General features: G+C 46.1%; 1 pseudogene across 1 annotated transcript; it reads left to right on the top strand.

Moving 5' to 3' along the window:
* Positions 1 to 2,699: 2,699 nt before the first annotated feature.
* On the top strand, positions 2,700 to 3,374 carry LOC104653608 (annotated as a pseudogene). Its single transcript, XR_004053304.1, has one exon. The product of XR_004053304.1 is annotated as an ATP synthase subunit O, mitochondrial pseudogene (transcript).
* Positions 3,375 to 10,526: the final 7,152 nt, after the last annotated feature.

The raw sequence follows: 10,526 nt of genomic DNA, 5'->3' as shown, positions 1-10,526 counted from the left end.
GAGACTCGGGACATTCTCTTACTGGAGACCCTGCCCCTAACCCCGTGCCGTATGACCATGAGAAGATCCCCTCACTCCCAAGCTTCCACCAGAGGAGGAGAGAGGTTGGTCTTTGTGTCCAGCACCCCAACTCTTGTGAGAGGACTTCCCAAAAAACTAGCTATATTTGGCCAGTCCTCAAGTCTCACGATCGGTTACAGTTCAGATACCAAGGGGAGAATGGAGGTGGAGTCTCTGGCTGATAGGCGCCATTGGCCCTTCCCCTCACACAGCACAGAGTTTGTGGATAAAAAAAAGTCCAGTTCTCAGCTTTTGCCAGGGGAGAGAGAGTTGGCCCAGAACCCCCACTTATCAAAAAGGAAAAGACAGAAAGTGTTGACAAGGATGTGGAACTCCTGCACGCTGTTGGTAGGAATGCAAAATGATGGCAGCCACTGTAGAAAACAGTTTGGAATTTCCTCAAAAAATTAAAAATGGAACTACCATGTGATCTAGCAATCTCACTTGTGGGTACATATCCAAAAGAATTGAAATCAGGATCCCAAAAAGATATCTGTACCCTTGTGTTCATTTCATCATTATTCACAATAGCCAAGATGGCTATGGAAACAACCTAAATATCCATTGAAGGATGAGTGAATAAAGAAAATGTGGGGCCAGGCACGGTGGCTCATGCCTGTAATCCCAGCACTTTAGGAGGCTAAGGTGGGCGGATCACCTGAGGTCAGGAGTTTGAGACCAGCCTGGCCAATATGGTGAAACCCTGTCTCTACTAAAAATACAAAAATTAGCCAGGCATGGTGGCATGCAACTGTAGTCCCACCTACTAGGGAGGCTGAGGAAGGAGAATCACTGGAACCTGGGAGGCGGAGGTTGCAGTGAGCCGAGGTCATGCTACTGCACTCCAGCCTGGGTGACAGAGCAAGACTCCATCTCAAAAAAAAAAAAAAAAAAAAAGGCCAGGTGTGGTGGCTCAAGCCTGTAATCCCAGCACTTTGGGAGGCCGAGGCAGGCGGATCACGAGGTCAGGAGATCGAGACCATCCTGGCTAACATGGTGAAACCCCGTCTCTACTAAAAATACAAAAAAATTAGCCGGGTGTGGTGGCGGGTGCCTGTAGTCACAGCTACTCGGGAGGCTGAGGCAGGAGAATGGCGTGAACCCAGGAGGTAGAGCTTGCAGTGAGCCGAGATCGTGCCACTGCACTCCAGCCTGGGGGACAGAGCAAGACTCCGTCTCAAAAAAAAAAAAGAATGTTTTTGACATTTTTAAATGATTGTTTAAAAAAACAAATAGCAACAAAAAAAAGAAGACTATGTCACAGAGACTGTGTATCAGATCAGTGGCCTGTTAGGAACCAGGTAGCATAGCAGGAGGCAAGTGGCAGGTGAAGAGAGCATTACCACCTGAGCTCCGTCTCCTGCCAGATCTATTAGATTCTCATAGGAGCGCAAACTCTATTGTGAACTGCACATGCAAGGGATCTAGGCTGTGCACTCCTTATGAAAATCTAATGCCTGATGATCTGAGGTGGAACTGTTTCATCCTGAAACCATCTCCCCCATACCCTCATTCATGGAAAAATTGTCTTTCACGAAACCAGTCCCTGGTGCTGAAAAGGTTGGGGACGGCTGCTGTATGTGGTCCACAAAGCCTTAAATCCTTACTATCTGGCCCTTTGCAGAAAGTTTCCTGACCCCTATTAGATCTTTATGACCAGACATGGAAAGATTTCTAAGTAAAGTTATGGACTAGCATTAGCATATTTATGTTTTAAAAAATTCTTAGATATGTGTACATACCTCTATATACATATGCAGGCACAGACAAAAGATTGAACCAATAGCTGATAAACTGCTGTCAGTGACTCCTGCTAGGAAGCAATGTGGGAACTGAGTGGGTCAGGATGTTTACTTTTTATTCGACAGATTTGTTCTGTTCTCGTCTTTTACAAAGAGAATATATCTATGTATTACTTTTTTGTTTTGTTTGTTATTGTTGTTTTTGTTTTGAGACAGGGTCTCATTCTGTCACCCAGGCTGGAGTGCAATGGCACGATCACAGTTCACTGCAGTACTGACCTCATGGGCTCAAGCAATCCTTCTACCTCAACCTCCCGAGTAGTTGGGACTATAGACATGCACCACCATGACTGGATAATTTTTATATTTGGTTTGTTTGTTCATTTGTTTGAGATGGAGTTTTACTCTGTCGCCTAGGCTGGAGTGCAGTGGCACGATCTTAGCTCACTGCAACCTCTGCCTCCCAGGTTCAAACAATTCTCCTGTCTCAGCCTCCCTAGTAGCTAGGACTACAGACGCATGTCACTTCTCCTGGCTAATTTTTGTATTTTTAGCAGAAATAGGGTTTCACCATATTGGTCAAGCTGGTCTTGAACTCGTGACCTCAAGTGATCCACCTACCTTGGCCTCCCAAAGTGCTGGGATTACAGGCATGAGCCACCACACCTGGCCTTAATTTTTGTATTTTTTATAGAGACAGCATCTTGCTATGGTGCCCAGGCTGGTCTCAAACCCCTGGGCTCAAGCAATCCTCCCACCTCTGCCTCCCAAAGTGCTGGGATTATAAGTGTGAGCCACCACACCCAGCCTATATATTACTTCTATAATTAAAAATAGTAAAAAGGTGCCCGGGAGATGATGGCCACCCTCCAGCAGTGTCTAGGCTCTCCCTGCAGGTGCAATGCTTCAGTACATCTGTGGTCAGACCATTGCCAAGCCTGTGAGGCCTCCTGTTCAGGTATACAGTATTGAAGGTCTCTATGTCATGGCTCTTCATTCTGCTGCATCGAACCAGAATAAGCTGGAGCAAGTAGAAAAGGAGCTGTTGAGAATAGCACAAATCCTGAAGGAACCCAAAGTGGCTGCTTCTGTTTTGAATCCCTATGTGAAGCGTTCCATTAAATGAAAAGCCTAAATGACATCACAGCCAAAGAGACGTTCTCTTCCTTCATGACCCTGATCAATTTGCTTGCTGAACATGGTCACTTAAGCAATACCCAAGGAGTTGTTTCTGCCTTTTCTATCATGATGAGTGTCCACCATGGAGAGGTACCTTGCACAGTGACCACTGCATCTCCTTTAGAGGAAGCCACACTCTCTGAATTAAAAACAGTCCTGAAGAGATTCCTAAGTCAAGGCCAAGTATTGAAATTGGAGGGTAAGACTGATCTGTCAATCATAGGTGGAATGATTGTGTGCATTGGGAAGAAATATGTTGACATGTCTGCCAAGACCAAGATTCAGAAGTTGAGCAGGGCTATGCGAGATGTTGTCTGAAAGTGTTGGTTTTCTGCCATCACTGAAAATTATTAAACTTGGAGCAACAATAAAAAGCATCTGGAACAGAAAAAATAATAAAAATACTACTTGGACAAAATAATTAACAATAATCTTTAGCCCTTCAAATTTCTACTTTTTGGCCAGGCATGGTAGCTCACGCCTTTTTTCCCAGCACTCTGGGAGGCTTGAGGCGGATGGATCACTTGAGGTCAGGAGTTCAAAACCAGCCTTGTCAACATGGTGAAATTCTGTCTCTGCTAATAATACTTGCACAAAAACTACTAGAATACACATGGCAGATTAACATTCAATATCTACCTTATCTCTTCCTAGGGTGCTTTCTTATATTGAAGAAGATGAAAGATTAAAGAAAAAAAATTCTACATATTTCAGACTCCCTTGCAGCTAGGGCTCTGGGTATGATTTAGGTTTCTTAAATCAGATTATGAGGTAAGAGCCCCCCTTTTTTGGTGTTTCTACATTTACACTTTAAAAATGGTCACAAAGAGGCTGAGCATGGTGGCTCACCCCTTTAATTCCAGCCCTTTGGGAGGCCAAGGCAGTTGGATCTCTTAAACCCAGGAGTTCAAGACCATCCTGAGCAACATAGCAAAATGCTCTCTCTACAAAAAATTAAAGAGTTAGCCAGGCATGGTGGTGCACACTTGCAGTCCCAGCTACTTGGAAGGCTGAAGTTGGAGCCTGGAGTTGAAGGCTGCAGTGAGTTGTGATTGTGCCATTGAACTCCAGCCTGAGTAAAAGAGTAAGACTCTGTCTCAAAATAACAATTTTTAAAAAATGGTCACAGAGGTATGTGGTTTCTCTGTGATAGGATTAGCAGCATTCAGGCACTAGCTCCTCTGTCAAGGAGCAGGCTACAGCAGGTACAGCTCCATTCTGAAGCTGGTCATTGTGGAGACAGGTTTCTACTCATGACGGCTTCCTGATTGGATCAGTGATGGTATGACTTCATGGCCAACAACTGTTACGGCAGCTTCCCCATTCAGTAAATGCTTTCCTGACAAGAGAATATGCAGCAGCTTCCTTGGTGTTCTGATTCTGCAGTGTGGCTTTGAGAATCATTTCTGAATACTCTGCCTAGAATCTGTTTCTTTAGTCCTTCAAATTTCTACTTTTCGGCCAGACCTGGTGGCTCACGCCTGTAATCCCGGCACTCTGAGAGGCGTGAAGCAGATGAGCACTTGAGGTCAGGAGTTCAAGACCAGCCTTGCCAACATGGTGAAATATTGTCTCTGCTAAAAATACAAAAATTAGGCCGGGCGCGGTGGCTCAAGCCTGTAATCCCAGCACTTTGGGAGGCCGAGACGGGCGGATCACGAGGTCAGGAGATCGAGACCATCCTGGCTAACACGGTGAAACCCCGTCTCTACTAAAAATACAAAAAAAAAAAAACTAGCCGGGCGAAGTGGCGGGCGCCTGTAGTCCCAGCTACTCGGGAGGCTGAGGCAGGAGAATGGCGTAAACTCGGGAGGCGGAGCTTGCAGTGAGCTGAGATCTGGCCACTGCACTCCAGTCCGGGCGACAGAGCGAGACTCCGCCTCAAAAAAAAAAAAAAAAAAAAAAAAAAAAAAAAATACAAAAATTAGCCAGGCGTGGTGGGGGGCACCTGTAACCCCAGATATTCAGAAGGCAGAGGCAGGAGAACAGCTTGAACCCAGGAGGCGGAGGTTGTAGTGAGCCCTGATTGTGCCACCTGGGCACAATTCTACTCCAGCCTGGGCAACAGAGCGAGACTCCGACTCAAAAAAAAAAAAAATCAACTTTTCTATAGCTTGAGTAGATTCTGTTCTCTAAAAGTTAACCCTAATCAATACAGCAACCTAAGTCCTATAACAAAGAGTTATGAGAGTAAAGAAGGAATTCCAAGGAGGTCACATACATTCTTTCTAATCCTCACAGCAACATAGGAGGTAGGACTCTTAGAGAAGAGAAAACAAAACACAGGAGATAAAGTTCCTGAATCAGTGTCATATAATTATTAACTAGCAGAACAGGGACTCAAACCTATATCCGAGTATAAAACCCATTTCCATACACACAAAAGCATATATGTCAGCTTGGCAATATGATCCTCAGGCTCATGATGGAGGTGGTGGTGGTGGTGGTGGTTGTTTCTGTTACCATTGAAGTACAAACGCACTCATGAACAGCAACAGGACAGAGGTTAAATGTTGGTAGATTTATGTGACCCAGGGTATTTCTCTTTTGAGTATACTTGGCCGGGTGTGGTGGCTCAAGCCTGTAATCCCAGCACTTTGGGAGGCCGAGGCGGGTAGATCATGAGATCAGGAGATCGAAACCATCCTGGCTAACATGGTGAAACCCTGTCTCTACTAAAAATACAAAAAATTAGCTGGGCGTGGTGGTGGGCACCTGTAGTCCCAGCTACTCAGGAGGCTGAGGCAGGAGAATGGCATGAACCCGGGAGGCAGAGCTTGCAGTGAGCCGAGATCGTGCCACTGCATTTCAGCCTGGGCAACAGAGCGAGACTCTGTCTCAAAAAAAAAAAAAAAAAAAGTATACTCAAGGCTTTTAATCTTTGGGTGTGGGGGGGGACGTCACAAACTCAACACTGAGAATCTGATGAAACTACAAATCTTTTATCCAGAAGAAGTTCACACTCAATTTTAAGGAGTTTATGTACCCAAGTAAATAACACATTCAATAAATGTTATTGAGTTTCACTGAGTCCTAATGTTGTAATAATTTGTATGATCTTTTTTATTTTTTGAGACAGAATCTCACTGTTGCCCAGGCTGGAGTGCAGTGTCGTGATCACGACTCACTGCAGCCTCAACCTCCTGGCTCAAGCAATCCTCCCACACCAGCCTCCCAAGTAGCTAGGGCCGGAGGTGCATGCGTCACAACACTGTGACTGGGCTAATTTTTTTTTATTTTTTGTAGAGACGGGGTTTTGCTATGTTGCCCAGGCTGGTCTTGGACTCCTGGGCTCAAGTGATCCACCCACCTCAGCCTCCCAAAGTGCTGGGATTACAGGCATGAGCCACCACACTTGGCCATTTGCATGATCTTAAAGCAGCTATGAATTTCATTCTTCCAAAGAATTGGTTCACACAATCTTCCTAGTGAAATTTTCTTAACAGATTCATCTGTTCAAATCATTCCCAATTCTAGGCTTTCTTCAAGGTGTCAGAAGCCCTTACCGCTGTGTCATTCTCACAGGGTTCCACCCAAGTTCAAATATGACAGAACCTCTGGCCTCACGCAGTATCTGCCATCATGTGTTTGCTTTATGGGAAAACATTCCTTTGTACCTGGTTTGTCCATGAACATACTACTGTGCATTCACTCAGTTAAATTAAACAACTTAAGCCAGGCGTGGTGGCTCATGCCTGTAATCCCAGCACTTTGGGAGGCCGAGGTGGGTGGATCACCTGAAGTCAAGTGGATCAGCTGAAGTCAAGAGTTCAAGACCATCCTGGCCAACATGGTGAAACCCCATCTCTACTAAAAATATAAAAATTAGCTGGGCATGGTTGCGGGCCCCTGAATTCCAGCTACACAGAGGCTGAGGCAGGAGAGTCACTTAACACGGGAGGAGGAGGTTGCAGTGAGCTGAGATCACACCACTGCACTCCAGCTTGGGCAACAAAGCGAAACTCCATCTCAAAAAATAAAAAAATAAAAAATAAAAAAATTAAGCAACTTGATGTAATTCGTATTTCCAGGACACACGAGCCTGGAGATTAAAAATAATCAAAATAGACATCACCTAAAAGGATAACCTTGATTTCATTCTCATTTATGCTGTAGGAAATCCAACCATCCATCAAATTCCTCCCAAATGGTGCCACTTAGCACTACTAGGTGCCTCCAATGTACCCTTGAAGCCACCTTCCATGTACCTCACTCAGCACTTACTATAATCCCAGCACTTTGGGAGGCCCAGAAGGGTGGATCACCTGAGGTTAGGAGTTTAAGACCAGCCTGACCAGGGCCGGGTGCGGTGGCTCACGCCTGTAATCCCAGCACTTTGGGAGGCCGAGGCGGGTGGATCACAAGCTGCCATAACAGTTGTTGGCCATGAAGTCACACTATCACTGATCCAATTAAGAAGCCATCATGAGAAGAAACCTGTCTCCACAATGACCAGCTTCAAAATGGAGCTGTACCTGCTGTAGCCTGTTCCTTGACAGAGGAGCTAGTGCCTGAATGCTGCTAATCCTACCCCAGAGAAACCACCACAACACCCTCACAACCCTGCCCTCTCTTGTCCCCAATACTTGACTTCTTGCTATCTTTAAACCAACCTATGAACTTCAATTCTTTTTTTCCCTTTATGTGGTTCCTTTCCGTAAGGCTCTTAATAAAAAGCCCAAGCCCGGGACACATCAGCCTTCCAGATCATGCCCAAGCAAGTTTGACCTCTAAAGCAACCATAATGTTGCAAGACCTGATATCCTCCCTGCTTTTACTCCGTAAGTCCCTGTGTCCACCACCCACTCCAACTGCATCCAAGGAGAAACATATCCTGCCACTGGATGGAAGTAAAACTGCATAAAAGCAAGCTTTCTGCAGTCATTTCTGCCTTGCAAGAGGCCACAGTCCATGCACAATTCATATTAAGGGGCAGAGAAATTTTACTGCTTCCATCTACTGCAAACAGACACTGGTGGAGGCAAGAGGAAAAGGAAGGCTGAAATGTCAAAGACACAGCTCCTCTATGTTGCTAAACTGTGTGATACAGAGAGTAGATGGCATGTTGTTTTCACAGAGATATTCATGAGACGTCAGCTATAAAACCAAAGGCCTGAAAAACTAAGAGAGGGCAGAGAATTTAAACTAGTAGCACATGAAATACAGAGAGTAGGTGTCTTGGTTTAGATTGTACAAAAAGCAGCTGCTAAGGAAGGGCTTAGGTGTAGGCAGGTTGCCGGGAGGTGTTGCCAGGAAACAGAAGTGAGGGGGTGGGTAAAGTGAGAGACAGGAAAAAGACAGAAGCCATGAAGGATTTTTGTTTTTCTGTGTTTTTTTAAACTAAATTTTATTTTGTTAATTGACAAATAATAATTGTATATATTCATGGGATACATAGTGATGTTGCAATACATACGTAGAGTGATCAGATCGGGATAATTAGCATATCCATCATCTCAAACATTTATCATTTCTTTGTGTTGGGAACATTCAATATCTTCCTTCTCACTATTGAAATGACATAATATATTATTAATTATAGCCACCCTACAGTGGCATATGTTAATGAGAACACTGCTGGTGCTGAGCCTCTCCCCAGAGCTCTGTAGAACATGCTACACGATCTCCCCACTGTGAGACTGGGAAGTTGGGGTACTTATCTACCAACATAGGCTCCCCATCAGCTGCAGCTTGGTATTGGGGCATAAAACCCCCTGTCCCAGGTCCGGTGTCTGAGAATGCCCTTTAGCAGTGAGGCACTTAGGGCCCTGAGGTGAGGAATAGTCAGTGTGCCTGATAACCAGTCACCAAAATTGGCAGGTGACCTCAGGCAGATTGCTTTGTGGTAAAATAGACTTTCCAGGGGAGGCTGAGCTGGGCAGTGATGTGATACCATTTCTGGACCCTAAATATTCAATAAAATCTGCCACATGTATAAACACCTTCCATGAAGGGGTCTTTGAAAGAAAGCAGGAAAGGCTGGGTGCGGTGGCTTCTGCCTATAATCCCAGCACTTTGGGAGGCCCAGGCGGGTGGATCATCTGAGGTTAGGAGTTTAAGACCAGCCTGATCAGGGCCAGGCGCTGTGGCTCATGCCTGTAATCGCAGCACTTTGGGAGACCGAGACGGGCGGATCACAAGGTCAGGAGATCGAGACCATCTTGGCTAACACGGTGAAATCCCGTCTCTAATGAAAATACAAAAAATTAGCTGGGTGTCGTGGCACATGCCTATAGTCCCAGCTACTCGGGAGGTTGAGGCAGGAGAATGGCGTGAACCCGGGAGGCGGAGCTTGCAGTGAGCCGAGATCGCGCCACTACACTTCAGCCTGGGTGACAGAGCGAGACTCCGTCTCAGGAAAAAAAAAAAAGAAAGACCAGCCTGACCAATATGGTGAAACCCCATCTCTACTAAAAATACAAAAATTAGCTGGGCATGGTGGTGCACACCTGTAATCCCAGCTACTCGGGAGGCTGAGACAGGAGAATTGCTCGAACCTGGGAGGCAGAGGTTGCAGTGAGCCAAGATTGCGCCACTGCACTCCAGCCTGGGTGACACTGTGAGACTCTGTCAGAAACAGAAAAAAAAAGAGAGGGAGGGAGGGAAGGAAGGGAGGGAGGGAGGGAAGGAAGGAAGGGAGGGAGGGAGGGAGGGAGGGAGGGAGGGAAATAATCCTGGGAAAGTGCCTGAATTCCAAATCTGGGGGCTGAGGGGTGGGGCGAAGGGGCCAGTGGGAGCAGGAGCCAGAGGTGACCCTGGGGATAGCCACGGAAAACTGAAAAATCAGGGAGCTCTCAGATGAAGCTTCACAGTAAGGTGTCCTGGTCCCCTTTATGTCTTACTGAGGTTACCAGCAGAGCAACTCTTTCCATTCTCATTTGATGTTTATTGCCGCTCCTTCTCCCTCCTCCAGGACATAGGAGCTGACACAGAGGGCAATGGGAGTGAATGGGAGTGGCAGATATCCACCACAACACCCTCACAACCCTGCCCTCTCTTGTCCCCAATACTTGGCTTCTTGCTATCTTTAAACCAACCTGTGAACTTCAATTTTTTTTTCCCTTTATGTGGTTCCTTTCCATGAGGCTCTTCATTCAAAAGCCCAACCCCCTGGGACACATCAGCCTTCCAGATCATGCCCAAGCAAGTTTGAGTCCTGAGATGAACTGGGCTTAGGCTATCCAGCAGGGATCCCTGCTGTGAACCTGCTGCAAGTGTAGAAGGGATCAGCCCCAGGGCAGTTGGCTAATTGCTGCCTCATAGAAACATATCCCTGTGTCAGCAGTTCTGAGAGCACCCTTAGAGACAGACCCTGTGGTGAGCCAGAAAGAGCTGTTTTTCTGTCCACTGGAAAATATTTCTAAGACAAAGCCTGATCCACCAAAGCATTAGCTAGGATTTTAGGCCATGGGCAAATTAATCACATTCCTGCCCAGTGGGGCTCCACCGAGGGAAACCAGGGAGAGCTGCTAAGTGGGTAACTGCAGTGCCTGAATAAATGCACCCAGGATTCAGGCAGGCAACAAATCCCAGATCCTGCCTGAA

This window comes from Rhinopithecus roxellana, chromosome 14 (assembly GCF_007565055.1).
Source record: "Rhinopithecus roxellana isolate Shanxi Qingling chromosome 14, ASM756505v1, whole genome shotgun sequence".
In the NCBI taxonomy this organism is placed as follows: domain Eukaryota; kingdom Metazoa; phylum Chordata; class Mammalia; order Primates; family Cercopithecidae; genus Rhinopithecus; species Rhinopithecus roxellana.
Note: the sequence above shows the minus strand (reverse complement) of the source record. Positions and strands in the feature narration are given on the sequence as shown.